Source organism: Leuciscus leuciscus (genome assembly GCF_965113295.1).
Source record: "Leuciscus leuciscus genome assembly, chromosome: 21".
Classification (NCBI taxonomy): Eukaryota; Metazoa; Chordata; class Actinopteri; order Cypriniformes; family Leuciscidae; genus Leuciscus; species Leuciscus leuciscus.
The window spans coordinates 34,569,503-34,591,121 of record NC_138745.1 but is presented as its reverse complement, the minus strand read 5'-3'; the positions used below and the strand labels follow the sequence as shown (position 1 = coordinate 34,591,121).

General features: G+C 37.4%; 2 protein-coding genes and 2 long non-coding RNA genes across 5 annotated transcripts in view; 2 read left to right on the top strand and 2 right to left on the bottom strand.

Moving 5' to 3' along the window:
- LOC309485233 overlaps positions 1 to 21,619 on the bottom strand; it is a 176,122-nt gene that overhangs the window by 50,539 nt on the left and 103,964 nt on the right. The window lies entirely within an intron of this gene.
- Positions 1 to 21,619, top strand: part of LOC309485214 (uncharacterized protein) — a 75,059-nt gene that overhangs the window by 20,480 nt on the left and 32,960 nt on the right. The window lies entirely within an intron of this gene.
- The window catches only part of LOC309485216 (uncharacterized protein), a 48,772-nt gene that overhangs the window by 14,175 nt on the left and 12,978 nt on the right, over positions 1 to 21,619 (top strand). The window lies entirely within an intron of this gene.
- On the bottom strand, positions 7,091 to 20,182 carry LOC309484699. The gene is made up of 2 exons (XR_014200946.1): positions 19,370 to 20,182; positions 7,091 to 7,443 (listed from the first exon to the last, which is right to left on the bottom strand). It is a non-coding gene; the product is annotated as an uncharacterized lncRNA (long non-coding RNA).

Here is a 21,619-nt window from a genome sequence, read left to right as displayed (position 1 = left end):
GTTTACATAACAACAGGTATTAAAACTTCGTGTTTTAATCACTAGAAACTGTGAGCAAACAGGCGTTGAACATCTATTTACTTAAGCTGTGAGCACACCAGGCATCAGAACAGCTGTGAGCAGGACTTATCATCTGCTCATCTCCCATAAGCATTAATCAAAATAGCACTTTTATGATTTTTGCGTAGGTTTACGAAATTGGATCGCGAGGCCAATTTCTGACCAGGAGTTATCGTTAACGTATTGTATATCATAAGGCCTATTACGACTGACAACTATCAGATTTACGTCTTCGTCCTAAAAGAGATCCTTCGTCTTCATTTAGTCGGTTTAAATCATGTTACATGTATCAACTGCAAAGAGTTTTGCTTCGTCTTTACAGAGACAGATGTAATGTCATGGACTGCAGTTTTAGCAGAGCTGGGCTGGCTTTGTGCCCGCGATCAGCTGGGTGAGTTCGCCTTGGCGACTTATCTCACACTTCAAAACGCGCGTACAATTATTAAATAGCCATAATACACATTCAACTGAAACTGAATTTGTCCACCAAACAAAGTTTGAAACTGCTTTTGGATTCTCCACCATAATAAAGTAACGTAAATGCCTCTGGGTTAATGTGAATTAGCTCAAGAATATAGGGAATTTTGGAAATATTAATATTTATGACTTATGGTCATAATTCACAAGTCGCATGTACATTTATTTTATCAATTATCGAGATTACCTTGTTCTGTACTGTCTGATCATTACAGTTAAGAAGGGGTATCCCTTTTAAACTCCACGAAAGTTTTATCTTCTGGCCGCGAATATCAAACTTTCTGAGTTTATGAATTAAAACTACTCAAGGTAGTCAATATCGAGCTTGTAGCTTAGATCTTGAAGTTTCATTGACTTTTATAAGGTGGGTTTTCAAACACAGAGACAATTAAAAGTATGAATGGGTTTATTAATAAAATGGCACACACTAGAGATTATATAAACTACAAACATAAACGTACGTAAAAATGCAAACAAACCAATAAACATTTAACCGAACACAGAAACATGAAATGAAAGAAAGAAAGATATAGAGGGAAGATAGAGGGTAACTTAGTCCACAGACCTAAGACCTAGACACCTGGAACAGCTTTTATAGGAATCAATATACTTGCGGGTGCTCTTTTTGGTCAGGCTGAAGCTGATGCAAGAAGCGAGGATGGTGTCCTGTTTCTGCTGCGTCTTCCGGTGTCGCGGGAAGCTTGAAAGGCTCACTGAATGTGATGTTACCGAGAAAGTTCAGATTCGTCTCCCGGGATGGGAGAGGCTGGAAATCTTAGTTGCAGAGACCGGCAGCTACGACTGGAACATGGGTTCGTTCGATGGAGAAGGCCAGGGCCTCCTTCGGATGTTCCTTGGAGAAACGCTGCGCCGGGGAGGAGGGTCCAGAGAAGTTGGATGAGTTGAGTTGGAAGAGATGAGAGAGCGAAGAGAAGAGAGAATCTTCCTTTTAACAGACATCTGTTTACGCCCTGTTTTGGGGACAGAGCGAATCAAAACTTCTGATCTGTAGCGGGAAGCAGTCTTCTTTGTGTGAAGAAAAACACGCCCCCTTTTACCATATGTCTTATGAGGGAAAGGATTCATACTTAGAAATATGATATTTCCTGGAATCAAATGCATATTATTGTACCTTGCAGTCAAGATTCGTCTCCGTGAGATGGAGAGGATTACAGAGATATAAATTATGACAGGTAAAGATTGGGGAAACATAACGTTACACTTATATGCATAATTACACACAAATAAAGTTTGATTAAACACACAATAAAGTTGTCAGTGTTTCCGTTATGGCAAGTGACGACACTTTGAGAAACATAGGAATACATATCAACATTCAGTGGCTTGTTATGTGGAAGAATATCTGTTTCCAAAGTTCCAGAGTGTGTGTGTGTGTGTACGTGTGTGTGTGTTCAGAGCGGGTTTTCTGTTGAGATCGGAATGTCAGTAATGTCTTTGAAGCTCACACTGTCGAGAGGGGGGAAGCGAGTCGTAAACGGGGGTTCAGTTACAGAGTTCGCCAAGTCTGTGGGACTTAGAAAGTGTTTTCACTTTTAATTAGTATATAAATATAAAAGTCAATTTTTTACCCATCGAGCCATAGTCGTTACAATTTTAACCTTACATTTTCCTGTATCTTTTATCTAATGTTTTCATTTATGGCCTCTTAACCAGTTTCAAAGCATGTCTGTTCATTATTCATTTGATTTTAGAAAAGTCAGCTGGATTGTTTTGGTTCATTATCTTACTTTGCTTCAGTTTTCTTTGGCTGACTGATAACAGAAAGACAGAGTACCATCCCTTCCTCCACTCAATTCTCATGACATGTTTTATTATGCAGTCGGCGAGAGGAAGACCAAACGACGGGTATAGTACATCCATCAGCCGAGATTGTAGAAGCGTTTATTGCACACTGTTTGCGACGGGAACCCCGGTGTATATAGCGAGGCCGGCGAGCAATTCCAAGAGCAACACAGTTATTGTAGAGTCTGGTAGGCAGTTTTGGCCGGGCTTTTGGGTTTAAATGATACAAATCCAGAGACGAATACAAAAAAACCATATTATAAATCCACAAGCCAGAAGGCAGCAAGGAGACCTGGGACACCGAGCAAAAATCAGTAAAGGCAGAAAAAAGACCCACGACGAGCATCAGAAGAAAAAGCATCCTACAGCGTATAACGTTACTCGCTGAAAAACTAGCCAGATTTTAAAAACCGCGTTAGCCAGCACACCGAGCAACTAAGCCACTTCACAGCGCAAGTATATGAAAAAGGCAACCCTTTCTAAGACCACCTCAGCCAAGACTTACGTATGAATCAGCCCCCGATAAACCGAAAGAAAGTGTTAACTTACTCACGGAAGACGGAAGGAGCCCGTTGCACGGTGGCGAAAGCTCGCGTTAGGCAGTTAATCCAGCTTGAAGGGATCATCCAAAACAATATATGGGTCGTCGTGTTGGAGCAATCAAAACATGAGACAAAGAAAAGAAAAGGTCCAAAGTCCAGATCTCCAGATCTCAACAAACATGTACCGGAGAACAGCGGCAGTCAAGCACGCCAGCGTTCGCTCAACCGGAGTGGGCTCAACCGGACCTCTGACATATATAGCAATTGTAAGTCGCTTTGGATAAAAGCGTCAGCTAAAAAAAATGAAAAAAAATGAATAAATGTAAATGTCAAAATACAAATGTTTGACTCAAATTAGAACCATTACAACAATCTAAAATACATTATGCTATGATCTTTTCTAAGGTTATCTTTAGTTTAAATACTCAATTCACCTAACCTTCGTTTTTCAGAAATTTCTCTTGACTCATCACAAGCTGTTCTCATCTTTTAGCCACCACCATGTCTAACGACCTTCAGGAGTTAAAAACTAGTTCAATATCAAACATTTTTCTTTGCCCATAAGGCAACCAACATCATGTTCCTTATGTCACATCTTTGATCTTCTGTTAAAACAGAACGGTCAAATGTTTAAGGTGCAAGCTATTCGAAGTCCCTGTAATCAAGATGGTTGTTGGTTGCGCTCTGTGATACTATTTACATATTACTGAGATTGGATGTAATTGTCTCTATATGATAATTAACCCTTTAGGCGCCAGAGGTTTTTTCCTAAAACGTTCGATTTTGACATCTTAATTTCAAAAGGCTATATCTTAAAAGTGATAAAAGATAGAGACTTTCTGTAAATTAGAGAAATATTAAGGATGACCCAAAGTTTATGTAGGGATTACATTTTCCCATCTAATTTGCATATTATGACGTCATATGGTGGCGGTCATATGGTGGCGGTTTTTTAGCTGACAAAGACGCACACATCACAAGGACATGAACACACAAAAAAGAACACATATTGTACACTACTAAATGGTCAGGGAAATAAATAGTAAATCAACAGTGTAATAAATGGCAGACAAAAACAATTGTTGCAGGGCTTTTGCTGTAGAGATAATGACTCCCTATTCATCCAGGTGACATTTCTTGTAGTGTTTCATGGTGTGGTCTTGCGATAGACTATGCATAATAGCCCCTCTGCCCCGTGTCACATCGCCTCTTCTCCTGCTACGAGCAGCAGCGCGGGCGCGGCCAGATCTGCCTCGCGCGCGCGGCCAGATCTGCCTCGCGCGCGCGCCGAGTGTGCACAGCTCGGACTACTGTCATTGTCATTGCGACTCCCCACCCTGCCTCCACGTTGCCCCCTAACTGTCCTATGAATACTTCGACCTCGTCTAACATACCCAGTGGCATTAGACAAAGTCTCCACCACAATACTGTCGCCGCGATTGTGGAGAGGCACACGGTCACCATGGCTAGCGCGGTAAAAATCTCCCGCGGCCGCCTCGTTCCCCACAACACTAACACGCCTGCTAACTTCGCGATGAACACTCCGACCCCGGGAAACATTGTTCCCACCACTGACATTGGGCAAAAGACCATCTAACGTTATATTGGGCAAAGGATTCACCGTTTGTGCTTGGTGTAGGGCTATACTTTCACTTTCAGAGTCACCGTCATTTCCTGAAGGCAGATAACGTTATTCCCCTTCAGAATCAGGGTCCGCGAATAGAAGACCCAACACTTCATTGCGGGTAAGCTTTATTGATGCCATTAGATAATAATAATAATAATAATAATCTAATGCAAATACTCGCTGACGTTGACAATATTGCTCTGATAAAATGGCTCACTCGCACACTAGCTCCGCTTTTGTTCGCACTGATTCAATGCGCTCTAGCTCGAATATTTTGTATAGAAGCATGACTTTTTTTTGAGTCGGGGATGAAGTATGACATGTCTGCCAACTAGTGGAGGGGAGGTCGAACGAAATTTGACACCCTATTTGACAAAATCGGCCGTTTTATTCAGTGCCGCATCTTGTCGAGTAAACTCGACCGTGGCGCCCAGAGGGTTAAGCTCTTTTAAGTGAAGGAACATTTTGATATATATATATATTGGAGTGGAAGTTGTAGGGAACAGCTTATAGACCCCTCTTTGATGCTCTTGGCCCCAAGTAGCATCAGAACCACTCCCTTTTCATAGATAACACCTCCCGAAACCTGGTGGGCAGGTGCCCCAGTGGCGGCATAGCCCCTGGCTTAGGTTGTTCCCTTATGGCCATCAGAGAATCTTACCCGTCTTCGGGATCTACGCCTCCTGCACACTGTATTATGGCTCTACTTCACTTGAGCAAAATTATCATAGTTTGTGATAATGAAATGTATTTTTTTTTATTATAAAAAAAAAAAAATGTATACGAGGTAACCAAGAACCATCATATCCACTTGGAACATTCAATATTGACATTCAGTGTTCTGTTACTTCTGTAGCCGGAGCCATCGGCCCTGTTTCATGGTAGAGGCTAATATCAGACAAAGAAGTGGTCCTAAAATAAACTAGTCAAAAATGTCACTTCTATCATTTAAGGTCTGCATTATTATTTTAAAGACTTCTTTTAAAATCATTCAGTTTTACTTCTAAAACATTTACAAATTGTCCTCTAAATTTGTCAAATCTGAACTGCCTGTAGCATGATTTGTTTGAGCTTTTTCATATCTATGATTTTCAACTGAAACACTGTGCTTTACACAGGCTCAGACAACAGCTTTCAGCTGGCATTGAATGAGAGAGAGACTCTTGAGGCATTCAGGACTGATACACTGCATTCTCATAAACTTTTAACTTCAGACTTTATCTACCATCTTTTATCTACTCTAGCCCATCTTAAGGCATCTTTTCCATAAATTACATGTATTGTAATTTAGACATTACAAATTTCCACCCAGAATGAGTCTCTGTTGCCAGGGGCTTGTCTAGAAGGGGGGCACGGGGTGGCACCGGCCCCCCCTGGAATATGATTGGCCCCCCCTGGTGCCCCCCCAACATCATTGGGCTAGATTTACTGTCAACATGACAATGCCCAACGCCATTGGATCAGAGCGCTGTCAATCACTGCTTGATTTGCGATTCGCAAAGCAGAATCACTGGTCTGCGTTTTTCAAACAGGAGAGAGAGACACCTCGACACGTCACTGTTTATGGTAACTTAAACACACTCAATTACAGTATATATTTTGAAATATTGCACTGTATGTTAGTGTGCAAGGACCTTAATGTTAGATTAGCTAACGTAACTTCGTCAGACTAACGTTACTGAATAGAGAGGACTTGTCAGTGTGATTCAGCGGCAGTGCACTCCACCACATAAATATAAAAGAGATATACTACTTTATGTTGTTTTAAAGACTTAAGACACAATAATATTTGTGGCATGGTAAACATTAAAATGTGAGAATGTTAACTAACACCATAACTACATGCAACTCTGTGTAATTTCGATACTTAATGTTTTTTTAATAAATTTTTAGGCAGAATTTGGGGGAGTTGAGAATGAAAAGAGGACAGATTTTTTATTTTATTTTTTTTATTTTTTTATTAGAACAAAACTGTGTGGTCCAAAACATGCAGTGCCACATTTAATACCATATTAGGGCACAGGGCATTGCAAATATTTTTGAAATCGTGCTTAATGTTTTCTAAACAAGTAGGCCTATTCATTTCCAGTTGAATTTTCTTATTTCCCATGGGCCCCCCCTCACTGGTTCTTGGTCCCCCCTGTGCCCCCCCCCATTTATAAAATCGTGGAATCGCCCCTGTCTGTTGCACTGAAACTGTGGCAGTTCCAGTTACAGCACATACCAAATTCAGATAAGCAAACCTGTTTTGGCCAAATCACAATCTTCTGTTGAACCCAAAACATCAGCTGTTATCTCTTTTCATAGTCAACAACAAGCTTTTGTTTAATCAAATGCCTTTTTTACACATTTTACATTTTGCAACTGTTAATCCTGTAACACTGCTTCTGCTTATTTTATCTTAAAGAAATAATAATTATTCTAGTTCTTAATAACATTTCAAATTTCATTTCAATTTTAGTTGTCAGGTTTTCCATTACCATAATTTAATACCCGACTTCAATGTTTTCTCTAGGAGTTTATCAATCTGCTTCTATGATTCATACTAACTTTTGAGGCTGCGCTCTCTGCTTGTCATACATTTTATGATTATTACTATAAATCATTCGTTAGATTTGTCTCTCTATATCATCTAAAACCTTATCAAAGCGTTTCATTCAAAACACAATCATCCTTTTAGTGACCGGTACTTTTAAAATATTTTGCAACTCATTTAGCTCATCTGTAATTTTACGTCAACCGGTACTTTTTATAGTTCTTTCCTTTCAAAAGGAATTCCTTACACTTAATATCTTTCAATCTTCTTAACAACTTTCAAAAGTTTATCTATCAACTTTCTTTTCTCCCTCATCTACTTTTACAGTCATACAGTGGGCATTTTACAGTCACTGAATGACCCCGCTGACCGCAGTAAAACACTCTCTGTTATTCTACCTACAGTCTTATCACTCTGATCTTTCTAACATCTCCACCCTACTTTACACCCCTGAAACAGTGTGTTCTATTCAGGAAATGCAAACAGAGCCCCTGATTAGCAGTTCTCTGTATTTTATCCCACTGTCCCAGCTGCAAATTCAATTACAATAGCCGAATCGTAATCTTCATCATATTAACATTGATTTACTTTCTAACCCATATCAACACAGACTTTTCTTTAAATATGTGTTATTTCGGCACTTTCTTTGTTTGGAGCCAGTCAAGTTACTGTTTATCTTTCCAATCAGAATCAAACTTTTACAAAAACATAATCTGCAAATCTCTTTAAACTGAGAGCTTCAGAGCAGAGCTGCTTACAATATGTGCTCTCTTTTGTATCAGGACTATTCAGTTACTCTTCATATAGTATAAAGAAATTTAGCATGTCATTAATTTCATTAACACTGATTTGATAGCTTATTCTTCTATCAAATGGTTAGTTTGCAGATTCAACTTAATATTATCATTATTCCTCAGTCCCACTTATCTCTACTGTTTCACAGAAACCACAAAATTCTTCAAATCTTGTTCTCAGTCTCTAAATTACACAGACAGCTATCCTAGCCGCTTGCACCTTCAACTCTTGTTATAAAAATATGGCAATCTATTCTTCAATACTCTTGTTTTCATGACATTAATACAATAAAGCACATTCACATCATTATTATTGGCAGAACATTAATTTTCATAAGCAACACGGAAAATCTAAATATTCTAAGCGAGTTTCACAAAGTTTCTGATTAACTTTAGTCACACGTGTCTAGGGAAATGATCTCCAACCCATAATTTCCTTTATAAAACAATATATTTTCCTTAAATGGCTTAATATCAACAAAATATCCAATCTTTGGACATTTCTAATTTGATATTATCATCAACAACACTGATTACAAAAACAAGTATACATTTAACATCCAGAAGCTGGGTTGAACAAGCAAGCGCTGTTGCTATACTGGACCCTTTTCAAAAGACAATGGTTGTCAAAATAAACATCATTTCAATAATTATTTTATCTCTAAAATATAGAATTTTTCCCGTTCTGCTTAATGAAACATTCCTTATCTTTATATCATGTTAATCCCTGTTAATCATACTCAATGCCTTATTTTTATCTAAAACTCACTTTTCATACCATTTCAACTTAATTTGAATTTTATCTTCCCCTACATGCCAGTTCCTTCTGTATCTGTTCAATCCCACAATTCACTGTTTGTAATTTCCATCAGGAAAAACATTCTCTCTTCCCTACATGCCAGTTCCTTCTGTATCTGTTCAATCCAACAATTCACTGTTTGTAATTTCCATCAGGAAAAACATTCTCTCTTCCCTACATGCAGTGCCGCTGCTAGCCATTTTGGTGCCCTAAGCATAATTCCTTTATGATGCCCCCCACCCCGACCCGAGAAAAAAAACGTTTGTTTTTGTCAGTTTAACTTACCAAACATATAACTCAATACCAATAACACAATAGCACCATCACATTATAAAACTTAAGAACACTAAAAAGAGAAAGTAAAATCTTCACAGCTTTGCTGACTTTGTAAACATATGTAGAATAGCCAACACACACTACACATACTTGAAAGTGCAAACTTTTCTTCAGTAAACAGAATAGCAAGATCATTTTTTTAAATCAAAATAATCTAGACATGTTTTTCCCAAATTCAATGTCACTTTGAATAAATTACATTTATTAGACAGAATATTCAAACAAAGAATCTCATACCGGAAACAATTATAAACATTTAAAACTGAAAGCATGGCAGCCAAGCAGTTCTCCCCCTTTATTCCTTATTTATTTATCAACTATTTGATAAATATAATATAATATAAAAGCATAGAATGAGGTGCAATAATGCACACAATTAAACAGTATTGTTTGCTTTATATCATTCATAATGACATTTTATATTTTTTATATATTTAACAGGAATTGTTAGCCTACCATGTGCACTGCACTGACTGCTAACGTTAACTGTTACTGAGAAAGTATTAACCACCGTCACGTCAAAATAAACCATAAACTACTGCTCAATATCTAAAGAAAAATACTAAAGAAAGTAACAGCTAGCTGGCGTCAGTTGTTTGTCAAATAGGTAGCCTAATGTTTAACAGTAAAATCTCAATTTAGCTTGCACCGAAGTTATAAGTTATAATAACATAGTTTGCTAACATTAACGTCAGCAAGTTCGAGGCGCGTTACGACTAGCTGCAGCACATTTCCCGTATTTAAGAATTATTAAACATGGACTTACCTGCAAGTGATGCACGGGCATCATCTCGCAGTTTCTTGTTATTTCTTTTCTCAGATCCTGACTCCTGCTTTCTTTTAGGGGCCATTTCCAAAAAAGTTGCCTTCTGTCTGTCTGTCAAACTTCGTCCGCGCGAACGCGTCCTTCGCAAAGATGCCCGCGCGAACAACCGGCACGGACCATCCAACGCGGGGGAGGCGGTACTTTCTAGACTAGAGCAATTAAATTATCTTGTTCCCCCTTTTTTGTTACATATACATGGCTAAAATGTGCCTAATAATATTTCTATAGGCTAATGAAATAATATCGGCATTATATATATTTTTTCATTAGGCTATTTTTTGGTGCCCCCTCAGCACTTGGTGCCCTACGCACAGCGCGTGATGCACGTGGTGGGAGCGGCGGCACTGCCTACATGCCAGTTCCTTCTGTATCGACTCTGTTCTCTTTTATCTATTTTACCATCCAACAATTCACTGTTTGTACACAGTCCTTGCACACATGTTTAACACACACACGTACAGCAACCCTTCTGTTTTCCCTCATAATTATTTCTCATTTGACAGAAAATAGGTGTGTAAAAATGGTCTAATTTAGTGTTAGATGACCCCATTTTGGCTGAATTTCCTCTCTTGGATTTTTCTTTTGACGCGCGTCTTACTACTCTGTCAAACGTCTTCGACAGATCCGACTTTTTCACCCAAAATCGGCCAGGTTTTAGCAAAAATGCTCTTTGATTATCTGTGACTCTTCCGTTCACCTATTTAATCAACTGTGGTACTTCCGTCCACTTTACGAACTAGTTTTTTTTCAGAGATCGGTCTGATTTTGTCAGATCAATTTCTTCCTCAAAACTTTCTCTGCTTGTACCAAAAAACAAATTCTGCCAATATGGTTCACGTTCACTCACAATTATCAATTTACACTTAACATCAATAAAACAATTTTGCCGTTTCTTACCTAGAGATGCCTTCTCTTTTCTGTAATTGCCACGGATTCTTTTTGATCTTTGTGGGAGTTCTTCAACTGGTCCTGAATGCGGGTATTGGCTCTCTCTCCCTTAACCTGTTGAGTTTCTATCTCAAACCGTCGAGGTATGAGACGGCCGCCTGGTGCTGCCAGGTTGCACTTCCGTCAAATCCGTTCTCATGACCAGGAGAAGAAGAGTCCGCACGAGATCCGACACTTCTGACACCACTTGTAAGAGCAATTTTCAGAGATTAATAAAAACAGCATCAAAGGTGTAAGAAACTTTCAAGAGGCAAAATTGTTATAAAGAGAAAAGGTTTATTCTTTGAGGATTCTTTCCACAGACCGCAGCCACCCAGCCTTGAAACAGAAAACCTGGTGACCCAATAAAACATAGACATTTTATACAGTTTTCTCTGTCATCATGACCCCTCCTTCCAAGTTTCTGTAGTTTTCCTTAAAGATATGGGATATCTTCAACTGGTTTTCTACCCCCCTTGGCTGGTCAAACTGTTCTTTGTCTCTGAGATACCAAAAGGCTTTCGTTTACGACCTAAATTACCTCCTGCATTCTCCTGCCTGGATCCCTTCTCGTGCCCTAGGTGTCTATCTTCCTGGCCCATCTGCTTTTATTACGTTTGTTGTGCTTGTCCCCCCCTTCAGCTGCTAGAAAACCCTCACAGAAACAGATGATTAAATGAAATTAACAGTTTGGAAACAAATGAATATAAGTAATACTGAATTTTTCCGTAACAGTTTTCCTCCTCTTTATCATTCTCTGATAAACTATGCATAAAATTCACCCTTGTTTTTCTCATTTTAATCAAACCCATTATACTATTAAATCATAATAATAGGATTAATTCAAGTATGTACATCACAGTTATACCCTTCATGTCTGATTTTCATATACCTGATCACTCTACTTGAACCTTGAAAGGAATAAGAAAAATAAAAGAAAAATAAAAACTTTGGAGCAAGCAAGTAAACATTTTATCTGAAGCCGGGCTAAATGGATAAGCACTGTTACCTCATTTCCCCATAAATCGGACCCTCAGTCACTCCAGTATAAACAAGAAATAGTATAGATTGTCATAGTAGGAAAACCATTATCAATTTAACACCCCTGGTTGATTTGAATAAAAATGTTTACCAATAAAATTCAAAGATTAAAAGTAGAATAAAAATCTCTCATTTCAAACCCTGCATCCTTCTAACCAATGTAGTTGTTCAAAATTAACTCTAATACTTCCATTATGGACTGTCTTTCATAGCTTATTACACATCAGTTAATAGATTTTCTACATTTGCACCACACAAATCAATACCTAGTTTGATTCAATCAAATACAATCATCAAAATCATCACGAAACATATTCTTCTGCTAAACTTAAACCATCAGTTGGTCCACATCTTTCTCCAGATGTGTTGATCATCTCGTTGCCCCATGGACGTTCCATCTTCACCATTTTGACACTTTGCGCATCGTTGAAATGGTCTTTCCAGCGTGGGCAAGAGAGGAATGTTTCTAGCACATATCATTGATCTCTCGCTTTATTCTTCGCGTTGGCGTGTGGGGTTGCTGATGTTGGTTGGTTGATTTTCAAATCCTTACAAGGTTTTCCCTTAGATCATGATCGCACCCCCACTGGAATGAGTCTTTTACTGTCTGCTGTCACCTGTGAATGCAGACCTTAAGTGATTTTGTTAGTGACCGCTTGTCTTGTCGTCCCTTTTGGTGTGACCTGTGGAATTTTCAACCTGAAACATATCACTGGATAATTTCTTTCTCACTGAATAGCACTCAGGGTCCTTTTCCCCTGAAAAAACACTCAAACCACGTTGCTCATGTTAACAAAACAATACAGAATCAGTTCTGTTTGGTTCAAAACATCCTGACATCCTGCAAAATGAAAATTTTAAGTTAGGCATTGCATAGTGTTAGGCACTGTTTCTTCACTTTGCTCATGTTAGCCAGACAATATGTATACATTTGGAACAGAATCAGTTCTGTTTGATGCAATCCGTTCTGACATCCTGAAAAAAAAAAATTTCTTTGCTCATGCCATGTGCGCAAAAGTCTGCATCTTCTGTAAAGAAAAACAAATGTTGAGGTTATTGTCACATAGTTTTCTTTTGTCTGCTGTGCTGCCGCATCTGCCCTGGCGTTTCCTGTCGAAACAATTCTTGTTATTAGCACACTTAAAAATACAAACAAAGCACACAGCAATTTTGTTCGGGGGAAAAATGACTTCTTGCAGGGCTTTTACCCAATTAAACCTAGTGTCCTTCCAACATTTATCTTCCCACCTGTGCGATGGCTTTCAGCAAATGTGAACCCCTTAGTAAACCATATTCGGCAACTGTTATCATCCTCCTCTTGATGCACGAGATCTCATCATAAATAAATAAGATTCTCTTACATTTATCAGACGCTTTTATCCAAAGCGACTTACATTTCAAGGTACACATTTACATTCTTATCAGTTCTTGCTTTCCCTCGGAAATCAAACCCATGACCTTGGCGTTACAGGTGTCAAACTCTAATGTTTGAGCTACAGGAAAACTGCAATATTTGTTAATATTTATTTGGTAACATTTGTTTGGATAAAGTTTGCTAACCCAAACATTGTCCTTCAGCCAAATTTCCTTTAGACATCTTTCTTTGCCTCTTAAACAAAAATATTACTTAAAGCCACAATTTCATCTTCTTATCAAATTGTTTTAAGGCAACGGCCCAGAGTCTCACAGCGTATCCTGCTTTTCAGGCCTGTTGTTGGTCTCGCAATTCAGTCATCTACAAACATTCTCCAGGTCATCAATTGGTCAGATCAGGTTGTGGTGTGCACACTTTCGTCAACGTCAGTCGAATAACAATCTCCCCCTTTTTACAATACATAACTGTTAAGGGCTCTCTGGATAATCTGATATTTACTTAGCCTACATGTTTGTTGCTGTCAAATCTATAACATTTTCTCAACACATGACTAACGGCTATCTACGACTTCACAATTCTAATTTACACATCAATCCTTAAACCTGTCCAGAAAGTAATTCAAATTTACTGCACATCATAAATGACCAAAATAACAATTAACAGACAGAGCTCGATGATCAATCAACTTAAGGCTCGTCCTATGTTCTGTGTTGCCTTCTCATCAGATTGACTCAGCTTACTTTCAAATTTGTAATTTGCCTTAACCCATCTATAATGCTAAAACACTCTTTCCAGAGGTTAATGACAAATTTATACACACTATTCAGACAGGATAGTTGTCCTTAACTAACACATACTGTACAAAATATGAATTAACACTCACACTCATCCCTGACTATGAACCGCTCATATTTCTTATTTATATCTTTTCTCTAAAAAGATTAAAATTTTAAATGACATTTTAACCTTACATTTTCCTGTATCTTTTATCTAATGTTTTCATTTATGGCCTCTTAACCAGTTTCAAAGCATGTCTGTTCATTATTCATTTGATTTTAGAAAAGTCAGCTGGATTGTTTTGGTTCATTATCTTACTTTGCTCATCTTTCTTTGGCTGACTGATAACAGAAAGACAGACCATCCCTTCCTCCACTCAAGCAGTCTCTTTCTCTCTCACTATAAGCAAATAATCTTTTCAACAGCCTCCTAGGACTGTAACTAAAATAATCATAGTCATAGTCAGTGTTGGGCAAGTTACTTAAAAAAAGTAATTAGTTATAGTTACTAGTTACTTCTCACAAAAAGTAACTGCGTTAGTAACTGAATTACATCATTAAAAAAGTAACTAATTACCAGGGAAAGTAACTATTGCGTTACTTAAAAAAAACAAAAAAGTTTAAATATAAGACATTTCTTGGATACCCCCAATATGAAATGTTAAATTAATGAAATTGACACTAAATAGAACATCTTATTATTATAAAACATTGTACACTAATCTACACTATTTTAATGTTGCTGTGGGACAATGTGAGAGACACCTATTAACTTAAATATTAAAATATTATCATTACTATAGTGCAACAATAAAACAATAGATGGTTTAGAACTTTTAATATTTATTGCACAGACCACAACTGGCCAACAAATAAGTCTAAAAATAAATGATGCTTCTTAAGAAATGTACCAAAAATAAATAAATAGTAGCCTAATAAAAATATACATACACATACACTAGTGCATATAATTAAAATAAAACTCACACACCTTTACAACTGGTAGACATTCTGTATAGCCTACTTGAAGTATTTTCTTCCTCACAATAGTAAGTTTAACAAAAAGTGCTTTCAATATAATACTGAACAATGTATCAACATAAATAATACAATATAATCTTTTGGGGGTTTATTTTTATAACCTACAGAGAACGTCATCATCAGAGGTTATTTTAGCCAAATTCTAGTCGTGTTTGCCGCACGTGTTCACAACCGTCAAACAAATATGTTTGAACCGTTTGAACGTTCCCTGCAGGTTATTTTGGAGTTTATGTTATATAAACTAATTAAAACATTGCATATGATACCAATATGCTACAGAGATTATTCAAATGCTGATATGTGTAATTTATTTATAAATAAAGTATTTATGCTCGGACACATTCGGTCTCTGTCGCGCACTGTCGAGCGCGTTCTCGGACACACTCGGTCTCTCTCGCGCACTGTCGAGCACGTTCTCGGACACACTCGGTCTCTCTCGCGCACTGTCGAGCACGTTCTCGGACACACTCGGTCTCTCTCGCGCACTGTCGAGCGCGTTCTCGGACACACTCGGTCTCTCGTGCACTGTCGAGCACGCTCGCGGCATTCGCCTCGCTTTTGTCGAGTCCCGCGCCTCATAAACACACACACACCAGAGAAAAAAACTTTGCAGCTCCTATGGCTGAGAGAGAGCCTACTCGGATGAAAACCGCTTCAGTGAGCTCAATTAAAGTAACGCCGCATTTGTATTGACAGTAACGGTAACGGCGTTGTAATGGAGGAAGCAGTAATTAGTTAGATTACTCGTTACTGAAAAAAATAACGCCGTTAGTAACGCCGTTATTTATAACGCCGTTATTCCCATCACTGGTCATAGTCAATCCTTAATAGTTCACAAATGTCAAAATACAAATGTTTGACTCAAATTAGAACCATTACAACAATCTAAAATACATTATGCTATGATCTTTTCTAAGGTTATCTTTAGTTTAAATACTCAATTCACCTAACCTTCGTTTTCCAGAAATTTCTCTTGACTCATCACAAGCTGTCCTCATCTTTTAGCCACCACCATGTCTAACGACCTTCAGGAGTTAAAAACTAGTTCAATATCAAACATTTTTCCTTGCCCATAATCCAACCAACATCATGTTCCTTATGTCACATCTTTGATCTTCTGTTAAAACAGAACGGTCAAATGTTTAAGGTGACAAGCTATTCGAAGTCCCTGTAATCAAGATGGTTGTTGGTTGCGCTCTGTGATACTATTTACATATTACTGAGATTGGATGTAATTGTCTCTATATGATAATTAAGCTCTTTTAAGTGAAGGAACATTTTGATATATATATATATTGGAGTGGAAGTTGTAGGGAACAGCTTATAGACCCCTCTTTGATGCTCTTGGCCCCAAGTAGCATCACAACCACTCCCTTTTCGTAGATAACACCTCCCGAACCTGGTGGGCAGGTGCCCCAGTGGCGGCATAGCCCCTGTCTTAGGTTGTTCCCTCATGGCCATCAGAGAATCGTACCCGTCTTCGGGATCTACGCCTCCTGCACACTGAGTTATGGCTCTACTTCACTTGAGAAAAATTATCATAGTTTGTGATAATGAAATGTATTTTTTTATTTTTTTATACGAGGTAACCAAGAACCATCATATCCACTTGGAACATTCAATATTGACATTCAGTGTACTGTTACTTCTGTAGCCGGAGCCATCGGCCCTGTTTCATGGTGGAGGCTAATATCAGACAAAGAAGTGGTCCTAAAATAAACTAGTCAAAAATGTCACTTCTATCATTTAAGGTCTGCATTATTATTTTAAAGACTTCTTTTAAAATCATTCAGTTTTACTTCTAAAACATTTACAAATTGTCCTCTAAATGTGTCAAATCTGAACTGCCTATAGCATGATTTGTTTGAGCTTTTCCATATCTATGATTTTCAACTGAAACACTGTGCTTTACACAGGCTCAGACAACAGCTTTCAGCTGGCATTGAATGACTCTTGAGGCATTCAGGACTGATACACTGCATTCTCATAAACTTTTAACTTCAGACTTTATCTACCATCTTTTATCTACTCTAGCCCATCTTAACAGGCATCTTTTCCATAAATTACATGTATTGTAATTTAGACATTACAAATTTCCACCCAGAATGAGTCTCTGTTGCACTGAAACTGTGGCAGTTTCAGTTACAGCACATACCAAATTCAGATAAGCAAACCTGTTTTGGCCAAATCACAATCTTCTGTTGAACCCAAAACATCAGCTGTTAGCTCTTTTCATAGTCAACAACAAGCTTTTGTTTAATCAAATGCCTTTTTTACACATTTTACATTTTGCAACTGTTAATCCTGTAACACTGCTTCTGCTTATTTTATCTTAAAGAAATAATAATTATTCTAGTTCTTAATAACGTTTCAAATTTCATTTCAATTTTAGTTGTCAGGTTTTCCATTACCATAATTTAATACCCGACTTCAATGTTTTCTCTAGGAGTTTATCAATCTGCTTCTATGATTCATACTAACTTTTGAGGCTGCGCTTAGGGCTGTGACGGTATGGAATTTTTTCTTACCGCGGTAAAGAAGCAACAAATCTCGCGGTTTGGCGGTTAACCGACCCCCCACCCACCCCAAAAATAAATAAATAAATACATTTAAAAAAAATCACCCGCGGCCGCGTCACACACTGCAGAGGCGATCAAGAACGCATGTAGCTTGTAAATGACAATGGAAATGAATAACATAAAGCAGTATTCTTTATTAACAAATAAACAAATTAACAAATATTAAATTGTAAATATTAATAATTAACTATTAAGGCCGGCGACACACTGGCTGCGTGGTGTGAGTGTGGCGTTTCTGTTGCGTGCCAGCTGCGTGGCTTTTTTTTATGTCTTTGCACACATATACGACATATAAGCCTCATTGGTGATATATTTTACATATGGGGAGAGAGTTGTGGAAGGCCTATACTTAATGTTAAACATAAATATATAACAGCAAAGACAGCGTCGGCAGTATTGATGGCAAAATAGGCTACAGAATATTTCGTTCTGTATTGACAGGTGCAATATTTGAAAATCGATAATATTTTTTTTAATTACATTTATATCTGCATTTATGTCAAAACCTAAACTTTCAAACATCAAAATGTAATTTATTAATATGTATTCATGTCAAAATGACATACAAAATTTTTTTCCTATTCTATTTTGCCAGGAAACGCTTCCAACAGGCTTGCGTGGAAAATAGGCGTCGGTTCTATTTCTAGCATGCACGCTTTTTTCCGCGCGGCTCGTGCCGCAACTGAGACGCGCGTCTCAGGCAGGCAGTGTGCAAGCTCTAACCTGTTAACATGGGAGCCGAAATAAAAACGGACACGCCACGCAGCCAGTGTCGCCAACCTAAGGTAGGTGTGCTGCACTTAAGTCCAGCAAACGCCACAGGATGGTTAATTTTTCTAAGATGTGGTCTTAAGTTAGTGGTATTTCCTCGCGAGACGGATACTTTTGTGCTACAAATACGGCATATTGCCTTGTCCAAATTCACCGGCTTCCCCTTAATTGTCACTTGCCTCAAAGGCAACACAGTATTTGGCTTAGACACTAGATTCGTGGCTATTTTTTAAATCATTCGGCTAGCGCCGTCAACTGTTATTGCCTATACCACATGAGAGAGATCGCTACTTGCAATTAAAATCTAACTCCATCTGTTTACGTTATGCTTGTCTTTTATGCCTGTGTTTGTTTGTATTTAATTGAACATTATCTGTAAACATCACAAGTACTGAAACCTAGCAGTTAATTAATAATAATCAGACACACACAAAAAAATAAATCCCCCATATGTTTAACGGACTGTCCCTCCCTTGCGCAGGAAGCGTTTTTTTTTTTCTCCAGAAGCACTTGAACATGGGACTCGCAGATACAGTAAATTATAAGCAAATATTAATGTGTTTATAGTTCATATCACACACCATATGCACTCCTGTGACTTTCAAAAAAAAAGAAAGAAAAAAAGTGCGGTGATGACCTCACACCGCGGTAGGCATCTCATTAACGCGATCGTCACACCCCTAGCTGCGCTCTCTGCTTGTCATACATTTTATGATTATTACTATAAATCATTCGTTAGATTTGTCTCTCTATATCATCTAAAACCTTATCAAAGCGTTTCATTCAAAACACAATCATCCTTTTAGTGACCGGTACTTTTAAAATATTTTGCAACTCATTTAGCTCATCTGTAATTTTACGTCAACCGGTACTTTTTATAGTTCTTTCCTTTCAAAAGGAATTCCTTACACTTAATATCTTTCAATATTCTTTACAACTTTCAAAAGTTTATCTATCAACTTTCTTTTCTCCCTCATTTTCTTTTACAGTCATACAGTGGGCATTTACAGTCACTGAATGACCCCGCTGACCGCAGTAAAACACTCTCTGTTATTCTACCTACATCATTCTTTCATCATCATTATTCTACCTTATCACTGTGATCTTTCTAACATCTCCACCCTACTTTACATCCCTGAAACAGAGTGTTCCTATTCAGGAAATGCAAACAGAGCCACTGATAAGTTCTCTGTATTTTATCCCACTGTCCCAGCTGCAAATTCAATTACAATAGCCGAATCATAATCTTCATCATATTAACATTGATTTACTTTCTAACCCATATTAACACAGACTTTTCTTTAAATTTGTGTTATTTTGGCACTTTCTTTGTTTGGAGCCAGTCAAGTTACTGTTTATCTTTCCAATCAGAATCAAACTTTTACAAAAACATAATCTGCAAATCTCTTTAAACTGAGAGCTTCAGAGCAGAGCTGCTTACAGCATTTGCTCTCTTTTGTATCAGGACTATTCAGTTACTCTTCATATAGTATAAAGAAATTTAGCATGTCATTAATTTCATTAACACTGATTTGATAGCTTATTCTTCTATCAAATGGTTAGTTTGCAGATTCAACTTAATATTATCATTATTCCTCAGTCCCACTTATCTCTACTGTTTCACAGAAACCACAAAATTCTTCAAATCTTGTTCTCAGTCTCTAAATTACACAGACAGCTATCCTAGCCGCTTGCACCTTCAACTCTTGTTATAAAAATATGGCAATCTATTCTTCAATACTCTTGTTTTCATAACATTAATACAATAAAGCACATTCACATCATTATTATTGGCAGAACATTAATTTTCATAAGCAACACGGAAAATCTAAATATTCTAAGCGAGTTTCACAAAGTTTCTGATTAACTTTAGTCACACGTGTCTAGGGAAATGATCTCCAACCCATAATTTCCTTTATAAAACAATATATTTTCCTTAAATGGCTTAATATCAACAAAATATCCAATCTTTGGACATTTCTAATTTGATATTATCATCAACAACACTGATTACAAAAACAAGTATACTTTTAACATCCAGAAGCTGGGTTGAACAAGCAAGCGCTGTTGCTATACTGGACCCTTTTCAAAAGACAATGGTTGTCAAAATAAACATAATTTCAATAATTATTTTATCTCTAAAATATAGAATTTTTCCCGTTCTGCTTAATGAAACATTCCTTATCTTTATATCATGTTAATCCCTGTTAATCATACTCAATGCCTTATTTTTATCTAAAACTCACTTTTCATACCATTTCAACTTAATTTGAATTTTATCTTCCCCTACATGCCAGTTCCTTCTGTATCTGTTCAATCCCATAATTCACTGTTTGTAATTTCCATCAGGAAAAACATTCTCTCTTCCCTACATGCCAGTTCCTTCTGTATCTGTTCAATCCAACAATTCACTGTTTGTAATTTCCATCAGGAAAAACATTCTCTCTTCCCTACATGCAGTGCCGCTGCTAGCCATTTTGGTGCCCTAAGCATAATTCCTTTATGATGCCCCCCACCCCGACCCGAGAAAAAAAACGTTTGTTTTTGTCAGTTTAACTTACCAAACATATAACTCAATACCAATAACACAATAGCAGCATCACATTATAAAACTTAAGAACACTAAAAAGAGAAAGTAAAATCTTCACAGCTTTGCTGACTTTGTAAACATATGTAGAATAGCCAACACACACTACACATACTTGAAAGTGCAAACTTTTCTTCAGTAAACAGAATAGCAAGATCATTTTTTTAAATCAAAATAATCTAGACATGTTTTTCCCAAATTCAATGTCACTTTGAATAAATTACATTTATTAGACAGAATATTCAAACAAAGAATCTCATACCGGAAACAATTATAAACATTTAAAACTGAAAGCATGGCAGCCAAGCAGTTCTCCCCCTTTATTCCTTATTTATTTATCAACTATTTGATAAATATAATATAATATAAAAGCATAGAATGAGGTGCAATAATGCACACAATTAAACAGTATTGTTTGCTTTATATCATTCATAATGACATTAAATACTAAAGAAAGTAACAGCTAGCTGGCGTCAGTTGTTTGTCAAATAGGTAATGTTTAACAGTAAAATCTCAATTTAGCTTGCACCGAAGTTATAAGTTATAATAACATAGTTTGCTAACATTAACGTCAGCAAGTTCGAGGCGCGTTACGACTAGCTGCAGCACATTTCCCGTATTTAAGAATTATTAAACATGGACTTACCTGCAAGTGATGCACGGGCATCATCTCGCAGTTTCTTGTTATTTCTTTTCTCAGATCCTGACTCCTGCTGTCTTTT